The 26306-nt window shown below is 39.6% G+C and overlaps 1 pseudogene; it reads right to left on the bottom strand.

The window, feature by feature from the left end:
• The window catches only part of LOC129006834 (isoleucine--tRNA ligase, cytoplasmic-like), a 77743-nt pseudogene extending 52026 nt beyond the window's left edge, over positions 1-25717 (bottom strand).
• Positions 25718-26306: the final 589 nt, after the last annotated feature.

The following is a 26306-nucleotide window of genomic DNA, read 5'->3' as shown; positions in this document are numbered from 1 at the left end:
TATCTGGAGAATGGCAGATAAAAATTTCTAATTTCTTTGGTTACAAACTGATGTTTTTCATTAGTTCTCCCTCCCCCAACTTTTTGCTCCCAGTATGCAGTTTAGGATAGTCTCAGCAAGCACGCTCCCTAAATTGTTCACTTCCTGGTACATTTTCAATCACTGCATATGTTTTGCTTCTCTTTTTCTTTTCGACTCAGCTCAAGTTATTCAGTCATAAAGGCAAATCTTGAAAGGAACAGGTGGGAGCCACTTGTAGTAAGTTCCACTTACAGGTGCTCCATCACCTTAATACTCAGGGGAAATGTGTTCAATTTCATTTTCTTTGCAACAGCAATATCATCATGTTAACACATATACTGCTAACAGATCTACTCTTTTTACTTTCATCTCTTTACATTTCTTTCCACAAACCCTTGTTTCTGCCAAACTGGCCCTTTGATTTCCTTCCTTTTTGCAATGGTAAAAAGTACTTTCACAAATGATTTTCATGTTTAACTCTTATAATCCTGTGAACAAGCTACTAGTATTCCCATGTCTTAAAAATATTCTGGCTGTATTTGCATTTCACAGATGAGCAAACTCAGAGCAAAGGTTAAATTTAGTCTTATCCAAATCACACAACTAGCAGTGATGAAGCCAGTACCTGGAACAGGTCTTCTGGTTGCAAATACAATGTTATTTTCAATTACAATACAGCACTCGGTTTCTTTGGAACTTAAAACTAAACTTGAAAAATAACCATAAAATTTTAATTGTTGTAACCCAAATCACCTTGAAACATTTTAGAAGTTATGGTATGATAGGTGCTAAAACTTTGATAGTTTAAACAGAAAGAATACATGGGTCCTTAGAATTACATGTATACTTAGTTACATGTTCTATACTTAGAAGTAGTATAGACAAAGTCACTGCATCTTGTCTCTCAGGGTCTACTTTGGGCCTACCCAGGCCATGGCTGGGCTGCTTCCACCCAGCTCAGTAGATACCAACCACCAGGAGCGGCAGTGCTGCTCCATAGGCTGTGTCCGCTGACTCAGCTTCCCTTGATATTTCACAACAGGTATATTTCAGTGACATCAGATGATTCTAACCTGGGTCAAACGATTTATAGCACTTGCCTAAAGTCACTGAAGGTTTCAGGCAGTTTAAGAAGCTTATTTAATGAGTAGGTGTTATTCAACTTAATATGTACCAAGTGCATATTCCAGACAGACCTCTACTTAACCTAAAGTTCCTGTCTAGTGTATCCGTGTGCATTTTTTCAGGGGGTTGAGTTTTTGGGTTCTCAATAGGTTTTGTGATTCAGAAAGGTGAAGAGTCACTGATCCAGTGGAAGAGATTTTAGATACTAAAAAAAATACAACATAAAACGAAGTATGTTAAGCTATATGATAGGAGAATGGAATGAAGTAATGACATTTTTCCAAGGGAGAAACCAAAGATGCATTTCAGAAAACTTTCAGATGACATCTGAGTTCAGACTTGAAGGGTGAGTTAACTCGGCAGATATCAACATAAGAAAAAGATGAAGCCTTTTAAAATGGTAGGAAAACTTAATTAAAGAAAGGCAGGGAAGCAGGAAAGGGAAGAGCCAGTTTGACTGAATAAAGGATATGTCTAAAGTAATGTGGGAGGATGTGGTCAGGAAGCAGCTCTGCCACACACCGACTGGGGAGGGCACATCCTAAATGCTGGGAAGTAACTAACGCCTGCAGGGAGGAATGGGATGAGGGCAGAGCATATGGAAATCCACTGGGCAGCAACATGGGAGGAGGAAGGCTATTACGTAGGCAACGAGAAATGTGGGAAAACACTCAAGGGGCACAAAAGTGAAGAGGCGGGTAACACACACACTGTGGATAGGGCCCAAACTACAGAGGTCTCCTGAATCAACCAGACTCTCCCCACACAGAACAGAAACAACAGAGGGTTCAGCGAACATTTTTTTCTGGGATGGGATGTAAGTGATATGTCCAGTTGATTATTATTTCCACATAACCATAAGGCCAGGTCTGCTCATTATCTCGTTTCAAGACCTTTAAATAAGGATGGAGGAATTCCTCCTTGACATTATTCTTTCGGTGAGAGAGTGTGGGAGTGGGGACAACAGGGTTTGCAACTGTAGCTGTGGATTCTCCATTGTCAGAAAATAAAACCACATAAAACAACTTTATGACTCTGAAGAAACTAAGGTGCTAAATGTATGAGCTCTGTCGTGGTGCCTAGATTTAAAACACCTGCCTCATTAACCTCCTTGAAATAAAATTGTGTTTACCTTTACACACGATGTTTCACTGTGATTACTATCTTATCTTTGTCAAAACAAACAAAAATCTCAATAAATACCCTGCATGATATGTAGACTACGTGCAATAAAAATATACACCTAAAAATCCAATCAAATGTAAAGTGATTCCTCATACAATTTGAGAAAAATATTCAAATAAAAAAATCCCAGCTTGGCCAGGCACGGTGGCTCACGCCTGTAATCCCAGCACTTTGGCAGGCCAATGCGGGTGGATCACGAGGTCAGGAGTTCAAGACCAGCCTGGCCAAGATGGTGAAACCCCATCTCTACTAAAAGTACAAAAATTACAGCATGTCTGTAATCCCAGCTGCTCGGGAGGCTGAGGCAGGAGAATCGCTTGAACCTGGGGGGCAGAGGTTGCAGTCACCCAAGATCGCACCATTGCACTCCAGCCTGGGTGACAGAGCAAGACTCCGTCTCAAATACAACAAAAAATCCCAGCCAGGCGCAGTGGCTCATGCTTGTAATCCCAGGAGTTCAAGATCAGCCTGGGCAACATAGCGAGATTCTGTCTCTACAAAAAATTGAAAACTTAGCCAGGTGTGGTGCTGTGTGCCAGTAGTCCCAGCTACTCAGGAAGGGGCAGGGGAATCACTTGAGCCCAAGAGGTCGAGGTTGCAGTGAGCCGTGATTGTGCCACTGCACTCCAGCCTGGGGGACAGAGAAGACTGTTTAAAAAAAAAAAATCCTCTAAAACAAGAAAGCAACACAATTTAATTTTGTTGGCACTAAAGCAGACTTTCTGGATTCAGGTACACTCATAAAAGTAATATCAATTCCACTTCTCACAACACAGCAGCTATCAAATAATCGGATTGTGGAGAGCGCCCACAGTAGTGGTCCCTAAGCTTACCTTCACGAAATAGTCAAACAGGGGCCTATACTTCTTGCCTTTAAGATAGGCACCAGGAAACCTAGAAAAGGAGAAAGGCAAACTCACAATTAGATTAAAATCAAATATGAGGCTGCAGCCACATCAAGCTATCACCCCCCTCTAGTTTACTGGCTTCTCAGCCCTAGCCATTAATGCTGTAATGTGTGACTGCAAAGTACTCGGTATAGTATTAGTACTTAAAACTAAATTTTAATAATGCAAGCTTTTGTATAATAAATCTTTCTTTTTAAAACTAAAGACACACACACAGACACATGCACACAAACACAGAGCAACTATTTGAGTATTCACTTTTCAAGGATCTCATAGTCACTCTCCAATTTATTTACAGAGGGCTGACAATCTGGCTTCCACTAAAATGAGTAATCTTCCTCTGGCAACATCTATGGGAAAAAGGAAAAACATGGACTTCAGTCATATTCTGAACTTGGCTGATTCTAAAGACATGCATCAAGCATACTTTTGTCCTGAGGAGCTCCTGTACCATGTGCCTCTAGTGTACCCAGTACTCACAGAGAAATACTGCAAAGAACACTATGGTATACTGCTTCCCAAACATGAAAATGACAAAAACATCAAATGCACTTAGGCAGTTGGTAGTTATTATTTATCACTCAGATATCCATTTGAAGTAACTCTTTATTTTTTCCTTCATAGGGTAAACATGTCAATGTTTAAAAATAACATTGACAAAGTAGCTCACAAATTAGGTGCCACATATCACCCCCCTCAGACATTCTCATTTGAGTGTCTATTGATCCAGATATTTTTCTATGTGTATACTAACAAACATATACATAAATGTGTAAGTTCTTTTTATTTTCCTAATTGAGGTAATATTCTATCTGGTTTTGTAGCTTTTCACTTAATATACTGTCAACATCTTTCCATGTATTAGCACATACAGACTTTTCTCATCCTTTTAAAGAGCTCTATGGGACGCTATTTTATAGAGGTACGAGTTATTTCTAACAAGTTGACAGACACTTAAATTGCTTTCAAATTTTCCCACTATGAACACTGGGATTATGAATGTCCTTGATGTATCTATGTACCCTTATTCTAAGTGTTTCTGGAAAATACCTGGGGCATCCTAGGAAAAGAAAAGCTGGAGCAAATATATGAACAATTAAACTTCGATACTGAAAATCTAGGCCAATTTAAACTCTCATGCTAAGTTATGATATTACACATCTGAGATTTACTAGCCTATGTCATATATTTACTTCACTATAAGAAAAATGAGTATTTACGGGTCATTGTAAAAGCCTTTGCAATTTATTGAAAAACTGCTATGAATAAGGCTGCCACTCCCTAGCTCTGACCTCACAGGAACTTCATTGTAAGTGGAGCCCACATTTTCTGATAAAGCTCAGATACAAAGTCTGCCAAGCACAAGAGTTACGCACAGGTAGATGGGTGATGTGTTTTGAGATCTCAGTCAGATGGCTGCTGAGATTGTCAAGCTCACCATAGAATGGCCAGTGACCCACCAGTGACACAGGGAAATTGTGCAGATGGGACTGTCCTTGCTCCAGAGAAGCAGCTGCAGACACCTGAGACAGGCCTCTTTGTGGCCAACAGCTTTCCAGTAGGTCAACTCTTAGTCCTATTTGCTCCCAGGAAAGAACAAATTAAAAGCTCCTTCTGTACCTTTTTTCTGACACCCAATCTTTCCCCATTCCTTTCTCAGTATTTTTCCCTTGCCAGCACAAGCTATTGTTCAATCAAGTTGACTGTTTTAATACGACTATTTTAAAAAATCATGGTAACCATTCTTACACAGCATTAAACACAACTACAATGTTATGTAATCGTTACTATTATCAATTACCCGAAACCTTTTCATTTTCCTATACTGAAACTCTGTACTCATTAAACAATGACTCCCCCTTCCCTGCCAGTCTCTGTCAACCACCATTCTACTAGTCTTTGCACTCTGAATTTCATTTCTCGACACCTCATATAAATAGAATCATGTAGTATCTGTCTTTTGGTGACTGGCTCATTTTAATTAGCATAATATCCTCCAGGTTCATTCAAGGCATAGCCTGTATCAGAATTTCCTTCCTTTTTTAGGCTGAATAATATTCCATTGTATGTAAATACCTTATTTGGTTTATTCATTTATCCAATGATAGACACCTGGGTTGCTTCTATCTTTTGACTATTGTGAATAATGCTACTATGAACATGGGTGTACAAGTAACTGTTCAAGAATGCTTTCAATTCTTTGGGGAAAACACTCAGAAGAGAAATTGCTGGGCCATAGTGTAATTCCGTTCAGCTTTTTGAAGAAATGTCACTGCCTTCCATAGCGGCTGTGCCATAGCTTTTTTCCTGGCAATGAGTTTTTCTCTTTTTCTTTTACCGCCACAAAACTACCAAACCTGAAGGTATATTTGTTCACAAAGTACCAATCTTCTTTTTAAATCTCGGAAAGGCCCCCGTTGAGACTGGTAACTCTCTACCAGGGGACATTTGAAAGGCAAAAAGTTCCCAAGTTCTGGTATCAATTACTAGTAACGACGTGATGCCACATCGCTGAATCTTAGATTCTTCATCTGTTACAGGGGCATGGTGTGGAAAAACATGCTATAAACTGGAAATTAAAAGAAAATTTTATGTTCTACTTTTTATATTTCTGTACTATTTTAATTGTTGTGTTAGTTTTCAATTAGAAATGAAAACAAATGTTTAAGGTTATTTTTCTAATTAAGTCAGATTCTTTTCAAATAATTCTATTCTTCATGCAAAAAGAAAGGTAAGCTTTCTTATTTTCCAAAATATAAAATTATCTTATCCATATTAGTCATAAGTAACCAGCCTCCCACTTACCTTTAATTTTCACATATTGCATTTCTGGATTAGCACAGACAGCAAGGTTACTAGGTAGAGTCCAGGGAGTGGTTGTCCGAACAACTAAAGATACAGTTTCATCTTCTTCCAAAGGGAAAGTTACAAATACTGAAGGATCTTGAACATTCTGAAATAAATTGAGGTATTGTTTTACAAATCCACAATAACAGACACCTAAGAAAAAGGAACTGATCCTAAAGAGGAAGAAAATAAATCTTCAGGGTAAACCGAAGAAACCACTTACCAGACTTACAAAAAGAAAATTAGCAACAAATTCCAAGTAAAAAATTTTTTAAATACTTTGAAAAATGTTTTAATCACCACCTTAGTAGTCACAAAAATAATGTCTTTTGACGCCTGGTGACTTTTTTTTTAGATGGAGTCTTACTCTGTCACTAGGCTGGAGTGCTGTGGTACAATCTTGGCTCACTGCAGCCCCTGCCTCCTGGGTTCAAGTGATTCTTGTGCCTCAGCCTCCCGAGTAGCTGGGATTACAGGTGCGTGCCACCACACATGGCTAATTTTTGTATTTTTAGTAGAGATGGGGTTATTCCACGTTGGTCAGGCTGGTCTCAAACTCCTGACCTCAGGTGATCCTCCCACCTCAGCCTCCCGAAGTGCTGGGATTACAGGCATGAGTCACTGTCCCTGGCCTCTGGTAACTTTTTAAATTAATGTCTAAGTAGGAACATATGATGGAGGTTTCAGTATTATGATCATCTATTTTGTAAGTCCATGAAGAGTTAGATCAAAAAGATAACTGTTCTGGAATATGGTTATCTTTTTGCCCAAAATACCAAAAAGATCCTACTAAAGCAACACATACTTGAAATTGTAATAGACCCATATAAATTCAGCTCATTAAATAAGAACAAGATTGTCTCCAACTTTACTGCTATGTTTCAATACAAAAATATCAAGGATTTAAAAATAAATAGCTCTAAGGTAGGAAAAAAAATCAATCTCCAACAAAAACCAACTGCAATCTAAATAAATTGACACAAGAGCCATTAGTCACATGTAAAACATCAGACAAACCTGAAATAAGGGACACTACTATTGGCCTGTACCTCCTCAAATATGTCAGTATTATGAAGCATAAAGAGACTAAAGAGCTCTTTAAGATTACAGAAGGCTGGAGACATACCACTGCATGAAGCACACAATGTAGGCCTTTTTTGTTTTTCTTTCTTTTTTTTTTTTTTTAACTATAAAAGGACACTGTTGGTCCAAGCAGAACCCAATAAGATCTACGCATGAGGTAATACAGCATCAATGTTAATTTTCTAACTCCAGTTATTTCAAACAATGTTACTGATTTTAGGAAATACATAGTTTTTAGAGGAAAAGGACCATAATTCCTGCAACTAAGTCTCAAAGGGTACTGTGCCCCACTCCCATTAAAAGAGAGAAGGATAAAGCAAATGTGGTAAAAGGTTAACATTTAGGGAATCTAGCTGAAGGATATAAAGAACCCTCCACTTTTCTGTGAGTTTGAAACTACGTCAAAATTAATTTTTTCTTTTCTTTTGAGATGGAGTCTCACTCTGTCACCCAGGCTGGAGTGCAGTGACGTGATCTCAGCTCACTGCAACCCCCGCCCTCCTGGGTTCAAGCATTCTCCTGCCTCAGTTTCCTGAATAGCTGGGACTACAGGTGCACACCACCATGCCCAGCTAATTTTTGTAAAAAATTAAAGTTTTTTAGGCAGGGCACAGTGGCTCATGCCTATAATCCTGGCACTTTGGCAGGCTGAGGCAGGAGGATCGCACAAGCTCTGGAGTTTGAGACCAGCTGGGGCAATATGGTGAGATCCCGTCTCTACAAAGATAAAAAAATTATCTGGGCATGGTGATGCACGTCTGTGGTCCCAGCTGCTCAGGAGGGTGAGGCTGGAGGATCACTTGAATCCAGGAGGTCAAGGCTGCAGTAAGCTGTGTTTGCACCATTGCATTCCAGCCTAGGTGACAGACTGAAGTCCCTTCTCTAAAAATAAATAAATAGAAGTTTTAAGCCAATACATATATATGTATGCATACTTATATACATACATATATATGCATACTTATATACATACATATATATGCATACTTATATACATACATATATATGCATACTTATATACATATATATGCATACTTATATACATACATATATATGCATACTTATATACATACATATATACACATATATATATTTTTTTGAGACAGAGTCTAACTCTGTCACGCAGGCTGGAGTGCAGTAGCACACTTTCGGCTCACTGCAGCCTCAACTTCCTGGGCTCATGTCATTCTCTTACTTCAGCCTCTGGAGTAGTTGGAACTAAAGGTTCACACCATCACGCCCAGCTAATTTTTGTAATTTTAGTAGAGACGGGGTTTTCTCATGTTGCCCAGGCCGTTCTCGAACTCCTGGACTCAAGCAATCCACCCAACTCGGCCTCCAAAAGTGCGGGGATTTCAGGTGTGAGCCACTGTGCTTGGTCAAGTCAAAAAAATTTTAAAAACCCTTGGTTAACAATCAATACACAGACCGCTTAGAATAGAGGTCAGCAAACTATGGCCCCTGGGCCAAATCTGGCTCATCACTTGTTTTCATGCAGTGGGTGAGTTAAGAACAGTGACAAAATTGAGAACACTTTGCCTAAAAAGCCTAAAATCTCTAATTTGCAGAAAAAAGTTTCCCAACCCCAGTATTAGAACTAAACATTAAGTATACTCTGTGACTCACCTGGGCGTGATGGCTCACGCCTGTAAAAATACCAGCACTTTGGGAGGCCGAGGCAGGTGGATCAACTGAGGTAAGTAAGGAGTTCAAGTCCAGCCTGGCCAAGATGGCGAAACCCTGTCTCTACTAAAAATACAAAACTTAGCTGGGCGTGCTGGCGGGCACCCGTAATCCCAGCTACTCGGGAGGCTGAGGCAGGAGAATGGAGTGAACCTGGGAGGAGTTTGCAGTGAGCCGAGATCACACCACTGTACTTCAGCCTGGGCATCAGAGTGAGACTCTGTCTCAAAAAAATAAAAATTAAAACAAAGTATACTCTGACTCGATAATTCCACTACTTGTTTGTTATATAACCAACTGAAACGTGTACAAGACCTAAAAGACAACAGTCACCATGTGTTTAAGTCTTGGTAGATCCTGATTAAAAAAAAAAAATACAAAAAATAAAATATAACCCCTTGGGAAATGATTAAACCATTAGAAATATGAACTGATGATGTTCAGGAATTAAATAATTTGAGAATATTAAAATAAAAAATATTAAAGGTGGCTGGATGCAGTGGCTGACACCTGTAATCCCAGCACTTTGGGAGGTCAAGGCGGGTGGACTGCTTGAGCCCAAGAGTTCAAGACCAGCCCAGGCAACATGGTGAAACCATCTCTACAGAAACACATAAATTAGCCAGGTATGGTGGTATGTTCCTGTAGTCCCAGCTACTCAGGGTGCTGAAAGGGGAGATCACTTCAGCCCGGGAGGTCAAGGCTGTGGTTAGCCGAGATCGCGCCACTGCACTCTAGCCTGGGTGACATAGCGAGACCCTATCTCAAAAACAACAACAAAAAGGTAACTGCTGATGACTTTTTAAGGTGTGACAACGAATGCTAACATGGCAATGTTTAAAGAAGATAAAGATTATTTATAAAAGATCTATACTGGTTATTTCTTGATGAATTAATATATCTGGAATTTGTTTCAAAATTGGAAGGAAAGTGGTAAAGAATATGTGTATGAATGAGGCAAGATTAGCCAGTCATTGGTTGCTGGGGGCCTTAATGGGCCTACAGAAATTAATTATACCATTCTGTTTGCTTTTGCATGTCCCTGAAACTGTCCACATTCAAGTGTTTTAAAAAAACAACCAAACAGGCTGGGCGCGGGGGCTCACACCTGTAATTCCAGCACTTTGGGAAGCCGAGGTGGGTGGATCACAAGGTCAGGAGTTCAAGACCAGCCTGGCCAAGATGGTGAAACCCTGTCTCTACTAAAAATGCGTGGTGGTGGGCACCTGTAATCCCAGCTACTCCAGAGGCTCAGGCAAAGAACTGCTTGAATCCGGTAGGTGGAGGTTGCAGTGAGCCGAGATCACGCCACTGCACTCCAGCCTGGGCGACAGAGCAAGACTCCGTCTCAAACAAACAAACAAAAACCAAATATAGCAATATATTAAGATTTGACAAAGGTAAGCCTTGGAAACCTTGTGTTTACTGTATTATTCTCTACATTGTTAAGTGCTTAAAATATTTTGCTAAAAAAATACAAACATGAGCACAATCACAGAGAGGTGGTAAGGAGGTAATAGAAATCATCATACCTGCCTTACAAGGATTTACAAAGATCAATCAAACAGGATATGTGAAAGCATTCTATAAATAAAACGTGCTTTGAAAGGCAGATTTTACTAATGTAATTTCAAACCTAGGCCATGAAACAAGAATTCCAAACAAGTCAACATCCTTTAAAAACAGAGGGTCAGATAAACTCTCAAAACTGAAAACAACTACAGTATACACACATGAGAAGAGATGGTTCACATTTCAGAAGACTCACTAGTATATAGTATCTGCCTAGATATGGTATAACAATACACTCTGTAAACATCTAACATTTCTAAACACCTCAATCATAGCAACAACAACAACTGATTCTATTTCATCAGAGGAAAAATAATACCATTTGGCATCTCAAGTTAATTTTTTTCCAAATACCGTTAACAAATAAATGATATCATGAGGTCCCAGATAAGGCGTAAAATTACCCAACCCTTAAGAAACGATGACTACAGGAAGTATGTCAAAGCTGGACTTGTTAACCCAACAGACAGGCACAAAAATATGGTCAAAACAAGCAAAACCTATCACATTAAGACACATCATAAATCCAATGTGGAAAAAAAATCCCTCATCTTAACAGAGCCTTAGTATACTAACTGGCAATATTTCCAGCACTCAGTAAGACGTGGTCAAAGTGGTGGATGTCGTGGGGGCAACATTCCATACCGGGTCTACTTGGGAATACCTACTGTGATCATAACTATTCAGCTTCCACCTACAAAACTCAATGCTGAATAATGTCTCTACATTTCACGTACCTTATAATTCTGGTGTGACTCGAAGTTGGAGAGTGGAGTGTTACATGCCATAGAGAAGGGCATGACTTTCACACCTCTATAAAAAAGGCCTTTATCAAAGAGTTGTTTGAAGACCCACCTGGTAAGAGATGGAGTTTCACGATTACATAACCAAAATTCTATTTCTGAAAATACAAACATTTATGCCATTTTCTTTTTAGAGTTTCTGTCTGCCAAATAAGTGAAAAAACAATGTCTTCCATTGGGAGACTGGCTGGTAAATTATAACAGATCAATATAGTAAGACACCAGGCAGACACTAAAATGCTAATATCTACTGATATCAAATGATGTTTAAGACATAATGTTAACTAAGAAAAGCAATTGGCGGGGCTGGGCACAGTGGCTCACGTCTGTAATCCCAGCACTTTGAGAGGCCGCCGAAGTGGGTGGATCACCTAGGTCAGAAGTTCGAGACCAGCCTGGCCAACAAGGTGAAACCCCATCTCTACTAAAAATACAAAAATTACCCAAGCATGGTGGTGGGTGCCTGTAATCCCAGCTACTTGGGAGGCTGAAGCAGGAGAATCGCTAGAACCTGAGAGGCAGAGGCTGCAGTGAGCCAAGACTGTGCCACTGCCCTCCAGGCCTGGGCAATGGAGCGAGACTCTGTCTCCAAAAAAATAAAAATAAAAGCCCTACATTCAAAAACAAACCTGTTCCCAAAGATTTTCAGGGAAATAACGATGGACTCAAAAATAAACTGATTCATGCTAGTGCATTTTTCCGATAATACATATTTATAGAATATTTATCATATTTACAGTTTTAAATAAACCTACCAGACCGATTCCATGAATTGTGGAAACAGAGTTTTATAGTCATTGTCAAAGTCAATCCATCGGCCAAGTCTCCTAACAGTAGACTTTAAAATATTAATATTAGAACAGTATTAGACAATTATATTTATAATTGTACATCAACGTGTGTTTATTTCTATTGTCACCGCTAATGAAAATTTAGGGAAAACAGAATAATCAATGGTACAAGTAAATCTATACTGCTAACAACGTATTATGTAAGGTTAAGAACCAGTTTTCTTGGCATTCATCCTACATGCACAAAATGTTATTTACAAGTATAAATATTCATTTATAAAAGTCTACCAAAACCACCACTTGGCAAATACCACAGGTGTAATTATTACTGGCAAAAACCATCCATGGATGTTAACATTAATAAGTGAATGTATGACAAGAAAAAGAATATTTGTAAAGAATCTCCCCACAAAATACTTATTAATTACAAAGGAAAAACTACAACTTTACAAAGCAGAAAGCTGACAGCACCTTAACCAAGTGAACAAAGTTATCACCATCAATGAGACACAGCAACAACACAGGCCAGCTGGTATGATGCACTGAGAAGGGCATAGCATCACTTCTGCGGCATTGTCACCAAAAATGCATAACTAAATTAAACCAGGAAACCTCAGACATTGAGAGACATTCTAGAAAATAGCTGTTTTGCAATCTTCAAAACTGAGAAGGCCATGGAAGACAAAGGACTAAATAAATGTTCCATACTTAAGAAGACTAAAAAGACATGACAACTACAATATGTGATTGGTCGGAAATGAAAATTAATGGGACAACTGCTTTTGAAAATTCTATTAATATTATGGTTACTGAAGATGTTAGCAGCTGGAAAAGATGGATGAAGGATATAGGGGAACCCATCATACTACTTTTTAAATTGCTTAATAAGTCAAATTATTTCAAAATGAAAAGTTAAAAAAATGGAAAAAAGTATTTGAGAAAAAAAGAGGCCTATATATCCATGTTATCCCATAGCCAATCTGCCAGCAAATCCTACTGGCTCTACCTTCATTGTAGCTCAAGGGTCTCGCCATTTCTCACCTCCACTGCCACCTCTCTGATGACTCCCACAGCCACACAGCAGGCTTCTCTGCTTTAAGTGCCATCTGAAGACAGGTGCACGTTGTTCATGGTGCTGCCAACAGGCAGGTGATTAGCTGGCACTGGCACCACCTGGCACACCTGGGCATGAAAAAGGAGGAAATCTCCATTAGAGACACAAACATATAAATTTCATTAATCCTATCAAGCTCATCGTTAATGCTATTATGGTTGACATGAGAATTCACTAGGCTTCCTGATGAAAATAAGACGGATATGTATCTCTAAGAATAATATACACAAATTATATGGCAAAAATATTAAAGTTCATACAATGGGCAACAATAAATATGAATGACCATCCAACAGATGAAAAGTTTCTTGCTAATTCAAATTACTTTTTAATAGGAAAAAGTATTTACTAAACACTTTGAATCATTATGCATATGTGTCATATCTAACACTTATTAAAGCAAAGTTTTAGAGAAACAGCACTTCCTGAAATTTCTTCAGTAAATGAATTTAAGATCATTAATTTTGTTTAAAGGACAAGAATTGTCTTATTCATCTTTATATCTGCTTTGCATTATACCTAATGCAAAGGCTAACTCAAAGTTATTTAATGAATATGGAAAGAAGGAAAAAAGACAGCAAAAGAAAGTCAAGAGGGAAAGTTGAGAAGAGGAAGGAGGAAAAATAAGTAAAAAATATTAAGGCCCATGACAGATCCTAACTCAGCACATGAGAGGTTACTGAAATTCACCAACAAAAAGTTGGGGGAAAATATCTAAATTTAGACAAGGCTGTCAAACTGTAGTTTCTTTTGTCAGCAATTTATAGATCTTACATCCCAGCTGAAAATCACTTGCTAATCTAATGTCAAACCCAAGTTAAAAGAGACTTATGTAGACTTATCAACATGCAGAAATCACTGATATTGTTATAAAAATCCTGATCACAGAGGACTTTCTGGCTGGAAACAATGATCTTAGGGCTACTGAAGTCTTCAGACCCAAAATAAAGCTAAAATGCATTAACAAAACAAGATGGGGAGAGGTGGCAGTAAGAGAAGATTGGAATTATTTGAGTTAGTTCAGACTTGTTATTTACTTACTAGTCTATAGGGAGTTGGAATGTACCCCCACTCATTGTCTTCTTCACAGAGATTTATGTAAGGAGGAAAATGTTCCATCTAAATCATTTAGGAAGTTCCATGCAACTGACCTGAGAGTATCATGTAATCCAGAACACAATTTGCTTACTCCTCTTCCAACTGAGTTAGTAGTATACAGGTAAAGACAGCATCCCAAGTCAGTGTCTGAAAGCATTTTTCACAGGTAAATTATATATATGATTTTTCCATTGAAATTATAAACATGCTTTTTGTAATGTAAAAGCCATTAGGAGGCTGAATGAATGATAACCTCCCACTTCTAAAATAAGAGCTTCAGTGTGACTTTCAGGGAAGATGATTTGAACCCCCAAATCAAATATTCAAAATGTATCTGGACCAGGGTCCAAGAGAAGGTCAAATAGTTATCATCAGGAAAATGTGGTTTAGCCTGCCAATTTTTTTTGAAAAGCTTGTACTGAGTCAAGTTTAAAACATTCCTAATTACAATTTGAAATGACTAATTTTAATTTGAAATAACTAAGAGTACAGTACAAAAGTTTAATAATTGCATAGTAAGAGATGCAGGAGCTCTTATCAGCTCAGTAAGTGACCTTGAACCTCTTTGAACATCAGTTTCTTCATCTGTAAGATGAGAATAATAATATGTACCTCAAGGTTTACAGCGATGGCCAGATGAAATAATAGAGTTAAATTCATCTATGTTGTTCTCTGGTTCAAAGCCAGAACTCCATAAATGGCAGACAAAATTATGTCAATATACTAATGATACACATTGAACTAAAATCTGTTTCTGTAGATTTTCCATTCAAAGATCTTAATCAGTCTCTGGAGGAACAAAGCACAAAAGTTAAATATCTTTTCTATTTTAGGCCAGGTGCAGTGGCTCATGCCTGTAATCCCAGCACTTTGGGAGGCCGAGGCGGGCAACGAGATCAGGAGATTGAGACCACCCTGGCTAACATGGTGAAACCTTGTCTCTACTAAAAATACAAAAAATTAGCTGGGCATGGTGGCATGCACCTGTAGCCCCCCAGCTACTCAGGAGGCCGAGGCAGGAGAGTAGCTTGAACCTGGGAGGCGGAGGTTGCAGTGAACTGAGATCGTGTCACTGCAATCCAGCCTGGGCGACAGAGCTAGACTCAATTTCAAATACATATATATATTTCTATTTTAACACAGCAATACATTTCTCCCCTTAGCTCTGTCTTTCTCTATCTAAAATAAATAGTATCTCTATGATAAGTAATTGGTTTACTAACTTACATTGCAAAGAATATGCCTTAAACTGAAGCTTATGGATAAAACTTTCAATGTTTATTTTCATAATCATGCTGCTCACTATGTTTAAGTGGAGTCTTTCCACCGGAAGCATGGCTTATTAGCTGGAGGAAATGCAATGTCACACCATCAAATTACTACAAAAATGCTGTCAGCTTTAAAATTCAATCTACCAATCTGAGACAACTGGGACCTGTACATACTGGTTCCTCAAATGAAACCTCGTTAAAGTGGGTAACCATTTTTAAAACAATAAGTTCACATCTTCAACATTTTAACTTAGAACTTATAAATGACCTTTACTCACCAACTTTAGATTAAGGCCCAAGGCTCTGTGGAGGGGCAGAAGTGAAAAGGACAAACAAAAGAAGACTGGCCAGGAGAGGATACAGGCTGAAGCTCAGTGATGAGGACACAGGGCTTATTATAGTATATTCTCAACTTCAGCCAAATATGGCACATTTCATTATTAAAAGTTAAATAAATTATTCTAAATACTATTTATAAGAAAAACAGGCCAGGCACAGTGGCTCACACCTGAATCTCTGTAATATTTGGGAAGCAGGAGGGAGGATAGCTTGAGCCTAGGAGTTAAAAACCAGCCTGGACAACACAGCCAGACCCCTGTTTCTACAAATAAATAAATAACATAATTATCCAGGCACATTTCATTATTAAAAGTTAAATAAATTAATCTACATACTATTTATAAGAAAAACAGGCCAGGCACAGTGGCTCACACCTGAATCTCTGTAATATTTGGGAAGCAGAGGAGGGAGGATAGCTTGAGCTTAAAGACCAGCCTGGACAACACAGCCAGACCCGTTTCTACAAATAAATAAATAAAATAATTTTCCAGGCATGGTGGTGTGTACCTGTGGTCCCAGCTACTGGAGGCTGAGGTGGAAGCACTGCTTGAGCCTGGGAGGTGGAGGCTGCAGTGAGCTGTGACTGCACCACTGCACTCCAGCTTGGGCAATGGAGCAAGACCCTGTCTCAAAGAAAAAAAGAAAAAAGAAAATGAAAAAAGAGAAAAACAGGAAAAACATCCTCTTCCTAGATGACAAACCAAAGGTCCAAGAGAATGAAAGCAAACAGACAAGCTTAATACCATCCTCTTCAGTGAGAAACTACCCCAAGAGAAATACCAAATGGAATACAGGGAGAGAATCAAAGAAACACTTTTAGTTCTGGGTTAAGATGTAAGTTGGAGCCTATAATGTCTGAGAATTTCTTGGATACTGCAGGCATTCTGCCTCTCCTGTTGACTCTGGTTGAGTCAGTGAAGGAAATAAATCATATCTAAAAAGCCTTGCCTCTTCCTCTCCATGAACTCGCATGCCTGTTTAGAAGAAATGGTAGACCATGGAAAGGCACAGACCCTAGCTGAGAGGTGCCAGGGAGCCTGCTGCTTAGATTCTGCTCCTGCCCTTGGGGTTTCCCAGTAAGGCTCCCCCATGGAGGGTGGGAAAGGAAGGGGTGAACAGAACAGACTCTCAATCCCACACCTGATGAAAACCAGTTTGAGACTCACTTCACTGAGTCTTTCTAAAACATTCAACTTCTTAATGACAACTATTTCCTGTATTTTTTTTCATTCCTGTTTCATCAGTTATGGAAGATGTAATATTATCACAATAGTAAGTACCAGTTACAATTACCAAACCTGTTTGGGAGGAAGGCTGACTCTTGGCGAGCCTGCAACTCCTCTGGTTGGAGCAGCACTGCACGGATGTGTCCAGCAGTTTCTTGCCTACAAGAAACTCAGTTCATCTATGAAGACATACATAGACTGCAAGTGAAAGGATGATAAAAGATATCCCATACAAATGCAAACAAAAAAGCAGGAGTACTATACTTAGATAAAATAGACTAAGTTAAAAAAAAAACGTAAAGATAATTGTATAATGAGAAAAAAGTAAACAGCAGCCTCACAATTATAAATGTATATGCAACCAACACTGAAGCACCTAAATACGGAAGCAAATATTAACAGGCCTTTAAGGACAGATGGAATAGAATATAATAATAGAATACCTCAACACTCCACTATAATCAACACCCCACTACTGTCAACGGACAGATCATCCAGACAAAACGTTAGTTCACTAGCACATGAACTATTCTGCAACACAGACTATCTGTTAGGCCAAAAAACAAGTCCCAACACAATTTAAAAAACTGAATTCATATCAAGTATCTTTTCTGACCACAGTAGAATAGGATTAGAAATCAACAGGAGAAACTTTAAAAACTGTACAAATATATGGAAGTTAAAATACAGGGTCATGAACAACCAGTAAATGAAAAAAAAAAAGGAAATTAAATATTTTTTGAAACAAGAACAGAAACAACATAACAAATCATGTGGGATGCAGCAAAGGCAGTTGTAAGAGGACAAGTGCATAGCTACAAATGCCTTCATCAGAAAAGTAGAAACATCTGAAATAGCCAACCTGACAGTACACCTCCAGTAATGAAAAAAACGAAAAAATTCAAATGCTAGAATTAGTAGAAAAAATACCATAAAGATTAGGGAGGAAATTTTAAAAACAAACAAAATATACAAAAAGTCAATGGAACAAAGAGCTGGAGTGATTTAGAAAAAAATCAAAATTGACAAGCTTTAACTAGACTAAGGATAAGAAAAAGAAACAGATGAAAAAGCAAACATTACAATTGATAACACGGAAATATGAAGGATTGTAAATGATTACTAAAAACGTTTATATACAAATTGAAAAATCCAGAAGTGAATCAATTTCTAGACACATAATGAATTCCCAAGGTAGAATGATAAAAAAATAAAAAATCTGAACGGACCAATAATGAGTAATGCAATTAAAGCAGTAATAAAAAGTCTCCCAGCAAAGGAAAACACAAGCAGCACGGTTTTACTGCTGAATTACTAAGCATTTTTAAAAGAGCTAACACCAATTTTACTCAAAATATTCCCCATAAGGAGAGCATTTGGTTGTCCAGTAAATGTGGTACCACCTGTGGGTTTTTTATTGACACCTCTTATTATGCAAGCAAGTTCCCTTCTACTCCTAGTTACTTAAATATTAGGTACTGCCCGTGGGTTTTTTACAGTTACCTTTTATTATGTAAGCAAGCTCCCTTCTACTCCTAGTTTTCTGAGAGTTTTTATCAGGAATGCAATTAGATTTTGTGAAACACCTTTTCAGCAAATCTTGAGAGGATCATGTTTTTTGGTTTGGGTTTCTTAATATAAGTTATGTTAACTTTTTGAATATTAGGTCAATGTTACATTTCTGAGATAAACGTAGTCAAGAGGTATTATCTCTTTTTAGGAATTGCTAACTTTTATTTGCCAAAATTTTGTTAAGAATGTTTGCATTTATGCTCATAAGGAATATTGGTCTTTAGGTTTACTGTCTCATAATGTCTAATTTTGCTATCAGAGCAATTCTGGCCTCATGGAATGACTTGAGTAGTCCCTTCTTTTCAAGATTTTAGAAGAGATTATTTTAAATTGATATTTTTCTTTCTCATTTGGTGGAAATCAGTGGTGAAGCTATGAGACGGTACATTTCCTTGTGGGTGGGCTTTAACCACAAATTAAATTTTTTTAACAAATTTGGAAAATTCATGATATCTATTCATTCTTAAGTGGGCTTTGGTATTCGGTAGTTCGTGTTTTTCAAACCGTATGTCCATTGCATTTCAGTTGTTGAATTTATTGACAAGTTATTTACACTATCTTATTATTATCCTTTTACTATCTGGGAAATTTTTATAAATGTCACCTCTGTCAGTCCTAATTTGGTTAACTCATTTCTTTCCTTTCTCTTGGTCAATCTGCGTAGAAATTTTATTGATCTTTAAAAAGAAACTTCGGTTTTTAATGATTTTATTATTCTTCAGTTCTCTATTTCCTTGATTTCAATTTGTTGTATTTTCATTTTTATTCAGTTCAAAATACTTTCTAATTTGCTTTTTGGTTTCTTTTTTGATCCTTGGTTTATTAGGAAGTGTTCTATTTTATTTCCAAATATTTGGAGATTTCCAGATAGCTTTCTGTGGTCAATTTCTAATTTAAATCCATCACAGTCGGAGAACATACTTTATATTACTTGAATTCTTTTAAGCTTATTGATACTGGTTTCATGGTCTACAATATGGTTGCTCTTGGGAAATGCTCTGTGTTCATTTTCTGAAGATATTTTTGCTGGTAAAGAATTCCAGTTTGACAACTTTGCTTTTCTTTCAGACTTTGAGGATGTCCCTCTACTTTCTTTTTGCTGGCATCGATTCAAATGAAAGGTCCGCCCCACCACTGTTTGTTCTTCTGTATGTAATACGGTCTTTTTTCTCCGACTAGTTAAGATTTTGTCTTTATTATTGATTTAAAGCATTTATGTGTGCCTTGGTATTGTTGTTTTACAGTTTTTCATGCTTAGGGTTCATTGAGATTCTTGGATCTGCAGATTCATGGTTTTTATTACATTTAGAAAATGTTTGTATTTTATTTCTTCAAATATTCTTTCTGACCTTCCTTTTCTCTCCTTTGCTGGCTCCAATTACATGTATATTAAGCTGTTTGACCTTGTCCCAAGACTCTTATTTTTTTAAGTTTTTCTTTCTTTCTCTGGGTTCTATGTTATATAGTTTTTATTACTATGTTTTAAATTGCACTAATCTTTATTCTTCAATGTGAATTCTGCCATTAATTTATACAGTGTGTATCTTACATATTATAGTTTCCATGTGTAGAATTTTGATTTGGTTCTCTTTTAAATTTTGGTTCTTCTATGTCTCTACCTGAAACATTTATTATTTCCTGTGCTGCTTCAACATATGAAATTTAATTACACCAACCACTTAATGTCCTTACCTAATTTCATTATGTGTGTCATTTCTGGGTCACTTTCAAGTGACTTATTTTTCTCCTTAGTATGGATAGTATTTTCTTGCTTTTTGCACCCCCAGTAAGTTTTGGCTACATGCTGGGCATTCTGAATTTTACCTTATTGGATACTGGATACATACACACACACGCACATGCATACACACACGTAATACCTTTGAGTTTATTCTGGAACACATTTAAGTTACATGTAAACAATTTGTCCTCTTGGGTCTTGCTTTCAGGCTTTCTCAAGTGAAAACAGAGCAGAATTTAGTCTAGGGCTAACTCTCCTTACACTTACACCACCATAGTCCCCTGCGTGTGCACTTGATGCCTGGTGACGTCGCGTGCTTCGCACTCTGGCTAGTGGAAACTGGCACTGTTCCTAACCCTGCATGAGGCCCCGGGATCCTTCCCTGTAATTCCTTTGGTGATTCTTCCCTGGCCTCAGGTGGTTTTTTGTTTTTTTCACATACACGTGCTGATTTCTAGAGAGTTCTCTGTGCAGCTCTCTCCCCTCTAGGGCCCTCCCCCTGTAGGCTCCACCCTCTCTGGTCTTCCTGAGCTCCTAGCTCTGTTTTCTCCACTTTGGGAGACCTATGGGTTCCCCCTTCCTGTGCTGCTACCTGAAAACTTTCTCCAGGCAGTAAGGTCGAGCAGTCACAGCACCCACGCAGGGCTCCCTCTCGTTTCACACCCTTCAGGAGAGGTTTCTTCTGTTGTCTGATATATTTTGTCCAAACCATTGGTTGATATATTTTGTCCAGTTTTTTTCTCCCTTCCTTCCTTCTTGTCCCACAAGAGAAAATATTCTGGTTCCCATTACTCTATCTTAGCTGAAAGTTACGTTACTTTTTTAAAATTTCAGTCAAGAGAAAGTTTTACCAGAAACATTTATTCAACAAATATTTATGTGCTATTTTCTGTGAAGATTAACATGCCTAGAGCTGTGAATAAAGACAGACAAGATCTCTGCCCTCAGAGGTGAGAGAAGCATGAAGTGAATCTCAAAAAAAAAAATTAATTAATTTAAAAAAAATTCCCCATAAAAAGAACAGCAGAGAAGGCTTCGAAACTTGTTCTATGAGGACAGCATGACCCTGGTAAAAAATCAGAGCAGGACACAACACACAAAGCCAACCACAGGCATTTTAAATATCCCTGATGAACACAGATGCAAAAAATCCTCAACAAAATACTTGAAAATTGCATTTGTCAACACAATAAAATGATTATCTGCCATGATCAAGTGAGATTCATCCCAGGAATATGACGATGATTCAATAAACACAAATAAATAAATGTGCGACATCACATTCAGTGAATCAAGAACACCATATAATTATTTAAGTAGACGCTGGAAAAAAAAATCAACATTCCTTCATAGAAACTCAACATGAGTACAGATGGAACATGTCTCAGCATGACAAACGCCATATATGACAAACCAACAGCTAACATCATAATCAATGGGGAAAAGTTAAAAGCTCTTCCTCCAAGATCTGGAACAAGCATGGCTACTTTTACACCACTTTTATTCATCATAGTACTGGAAATTCTAGCTACAGCAATTAGACAGGAGAATGCAATAAAAGGCATCCAAATTGGAAAAAAGGAAGTCAAATTTCCTGTTTGCAGGTGACATAAACATATATATAGACAGAGAACCCTAAAGATTCCACAAAAATCCTACTATAATCTAGTCAAGTTGCAAGATACAATATCAATATATAAAAATGAGTAGCACGCCGATGCATCAATAGCAAAATACCTAAGCAAGAAGTCAAGAAAGCTATTTCATTTAAAAAAAAAAATGGTATCTAGGGATACACTTAACCAAAAAGGCAAAAGATACAAAGAAAACTATAAAACATAAATGAAAGATATTAAAGCAGACATAAGTAAATGGAAAGCTATCCCATGTCCATGCAGAAGGATATTGTTAAAATATCTGCATCAACTAATGGGATCTACAGAATCAATGCAATCCGTCTTAAATTACAAAAGACATTCTTAAAAGAAATAAAAAAACCATCCTAAAATTCATATGCAAATACAAAATACTTCAGACAGACAAAAGAATCTGGAATAAAAAGAAAAGCTGGAAGCATCACACTACCTGTTTTAAAAACACACAAATCTATATAGTATGCATGGTACTATCAAAACAGCATGATGCTATCAATAAAAGGAGCGGAGGAGAGACAGAGACTAACGAATGACAAGACAGACAAGTGGAACACAACAGACAACTCAGGAATAAATTCATGCATTTATTGTCAACCCATTTTTAACAAAGTCACCAAGAACACACATTTGGGAAGGACAATCTCTTCAATAAACTGTGCTAGGAAAACCCAACACCCACATGTACAATAATCTATCTAGGCCGTTATCTTACCATATACAAACATCTACTCAAAATAAAGATTTAAATGTAGGACCTGAAACTACTGGAGAAGAAAACAGGATAAATGCTTCATGAAACTGGGAGAGGACAAGGAATTTTCAAATAGACATCAAAAGCACAAGCAACAACAGCAAAGATATAATTACATTAAACTTAAAAGCTTCTGCAAAGCAGAGAAAGCAATCAGAAGAAAACATGCCGGGCGCCGTGGCTCACGCCTGTACACCCAGCACTTTGGGAGGCTGAGGTGCACCGATCATGAGGCCAGGAAATTGAGACCATCCTGGCTAACACGGTGAAACCCCGTCTCTACTAAAAATACAAAAAAATTGGCCAGGCGTGGTGGCAGGCGCCTGTAGTCCCAGCTACTCAGGAGGCCAAGGCAGGAAAATGGCTTGAACCCAGGAGGCAGAGCTTCCAGTGAGCCGAGACCGTGCCACTGCACTCCAACCTGGGCGACAGAGCGAGACTCTGTCTAAAAATAATTAAATTAAAATTTTTTAAAAATGAAGAAACAACCCAGAGAATGGAAGCAAGTATTTGCAAACTATGCATCAGACAAGCAATTCATACACAAAATATATAAAGAACTCAAAACCACTAAAGAGAAAAAACACAAATGATCTTATTAAAAAAATCTACCCAAAACCTTTGTCCCCCACCATTATTTCCCTACCTTCTTTTCCAGACCGCCTTTGGCCCCCTCCCTCTCACCACCCTTTTTCTTCCTCCATCTGCCCTCAAACTTCTTCACCATTTTTTCCCCATCATCATTTCACAAAGCCTTCTCTACTCTCCTGCTCAACACCCTTTTCCCCATCCATCTACCCAAACCCTTTCCCCACTGTTTCTTCCCACCGTCTTTTCCCCTTATCCCTGGCCACCCTCTTTCTCCCCCTTCTGCTCTCATCACCCTCTTCTGCTTTCATCTAATCAAAAACATTTTCCCCGTCTTTTCCCAAAACCTTCTCCCCACTCCTGCTGCTCACCATCCTCTTTTCCCCCTTCATCTACCCAGAAACTGTTTTCTTCATCGTCTTTCCCCCGTTCTTGCTTGCCATTCTCTTTCCCTTCTCCATCTACCCAAAAACATTTCCCACCGTCTTTTCACAAAGCCTTCTCCCCACTCCTGTTCACCTCCCTCTTTTCCCCCTCCATCCACCCCCCAAAACTTTCCCCACCATCTTTTCAAACTCTCCCCGCCTTACCACTCGTGCTCTTCTTTCCCCTATCCTGTTTGCCACCCTCTTTTTCGCCCTCCATCTACCCCGAACTATTTTTCCATTGTTTTCCCAACCCTTTATCCCTGCTCCCTCTCGCCACCTCTTTCCTCTTCCTCGTCACCCTCTTTCCCCCCTCCATCTATCGAATCTTTTCTTTCTCCATCATCCTTCTTTTCTGCCAGTCTTTTCACAAAACCTTATCTTCCTCCTACTGGCTACCCTGTTTTTCCTTCTCCCACTTGCTACCCTCTTTTGCTTCTCTACCCAAAAACTTCCCCCCCCCCCACTGTATTTTCTCTCCGCCGTCTTTTCACAAAACCTTCTCTCCCTACTGCTCGCCCCCGTTTTCCCCCATCACCACCCACTTTTTACTCCTCCCACTTGCCACCCTCTTTTTCCCCTCCATCTACCCAAACTTTTTACCCACCGTCTTCGTGCAAAACCTTCCCTCCCTCCCGCTCCCCACCGTTTTCCGCCTCCACCTACCCAAAAACTTTTTTCCCCACCAAATTTTCGCCACCATCTTTTTGCAATGCCTTCTCCTGCTAAGCTATCCTTTTCTCCCTTTGGCATTAACTACCCTCTTTACTCCCCTCCATCTATCCCAAAACTGTTTTCCTTCTCCTACCGCTCCAGCTGGGCTATCTCCGTCGCTGCCAACAACCGCAGCGAGGCGAGCCGTGCTCCCGCGGCTCCAGCCTTCCGCATACGGCGCGGGACTCCGAGATCCTACTCCTCTCTGCAGAGCTGCTAGCAACTGGACTTACAGATGCAGGAACCTGAAAACACCTGATTTCGCTTCAGCATCATTTATATACTGCGGTTATGCTCACAGAGGTTCCTGGACTGCATGTTTTGATTGGATGAGAAAAAAACCTCCAGGCTTACTCTGATTGGACTTTATGATCATGTTCTGATTGGACGAGAGCAAGTCTTAACAACCAATCACAGCATGAAAATAAAGTCCAATCAGAGTAGGCCTAGAGGTTTTTCTCTCATCCAATCAGAACACGTAGTCCAGGAACTGCTTTTGCATAACCTCGGTATATAAAGTATGCTGAGGTTGAGTCAGATCATTTCAAGCTCTTCTGTGTCCAGCGGAGGAGGTACTTTGTGCCCTGCTTAGAGAACTGGAAGAGGCCGCAACCTTCCGCCTGTTGGAGAATGGAGGATGGATGAAGCCTGGAGCCCTGGAGCCTGGGACACTACCTCACAGCGGTTGGCCATGGCGACAGAGCAGTAAGAGAGTGGCTGGCAGCTGGAGCTTCTCCTGCTGGGCTGGAGGACTAGGAGAAGGAAGAGGCACCACCACATGCTGGAGGTTGGAGCCTGGAGCCTTTGCCACCGTGGCTCACCTCGCTGTGGTTGGTGGTGACGTCGGAGACTGCCGCTTTGCCACAGTGGTAGAAATGTGATGGGGTAGGTGAGTTTCCTGGGGCTGCCCTGTATGTACGCCTTTGGGGGAAGCGGTGGGGTGTCATATTGGGGCTCACTGCTAGAGGCTACCCTGCCTGTGGCAGTGGTCTGGTTGGGGGCTGTCTCCACCGTTGCCTTTCTGGTGGTCAGGTTGGTTGGCTGGCTATCTGGGGCAATACTGCCGGTGGTGGCAGGGGTGGTGGGGGGAGGTAGATTGTGTACACTAACGTGTACTGCCTGTGGCTGGGGAAGGATTAGGGGCACTATCTTCTGCGGCACTGCCAGTGGCAGGGGGTGGGTTGGGTAGAGTTATCTGGGGCTGCAATGATGGCAGTGGGGGGGTGGTTTAGGGGCATTGTTGGGTGCTGCACTGCCTGTGACTGGGGGGTACGCCATCAGGAGCTGAACTGCCTGTGGCGGGGTTGGGGAAGGCGGGTTTGGGACGCTATCTAGTGCGGCAACACCCATGGTTGGGTCAGATTGTGGACACTATTGGGTGGTACACTCCCTGCGGTGTGGGGGGAGTGGTTTTGGGGAGGTATTGGGGTTACGTTGTCTGACACTGTAGGGTGTGTTGGATGTGCTATCCGGGGGCTACACTGCTAGTAGCAGGGAACAGATTAGGGGTGCTATGGGGGCTACACTTGCCAGTGGCGTTGGCGAACTGAGGAGGTGGCAGCTACAGCAGTGGCCTCCTCCTTCCTTCTGGTGGCCTCCTTCCTTCTGGTGGCCCCTAGGTAAGGGATCATTCTCTTCCTGGACTCCAGACTCCAGAAGGTGATTTTTCTCCTGCTCGAGCTAGATTGCACGGCAGGGCCCCCACGCCCACTGTGGTTTTCTGGCCTGCCCTCATGCTCTGTGTTGCGGAGACCACCTGGGACTACCAGGCAGGGAGTAGTAGACACCACGGGG

Source organism: Pongo pygmaeus, chromosome 8 (assembly GCF_028885625.2).
Source record: "Pongo pygmaeus isolate AG05252 chromosome 8, NHGRI_mPonPyg2-v2.0_pri, whole genome shotgun sequence".
Classification (NCBI taxonomy): Eukaryota; Metazoa; Chordata; class Mammalia; order Primates; family Hominidae; genus Pongo; species Pongo pygmaeus.
The sequence above is the reverse complement of the archived record's forward strand: the minus strand, read 5'-3'. Positions and strand labels throughout refer to the sequence as shown.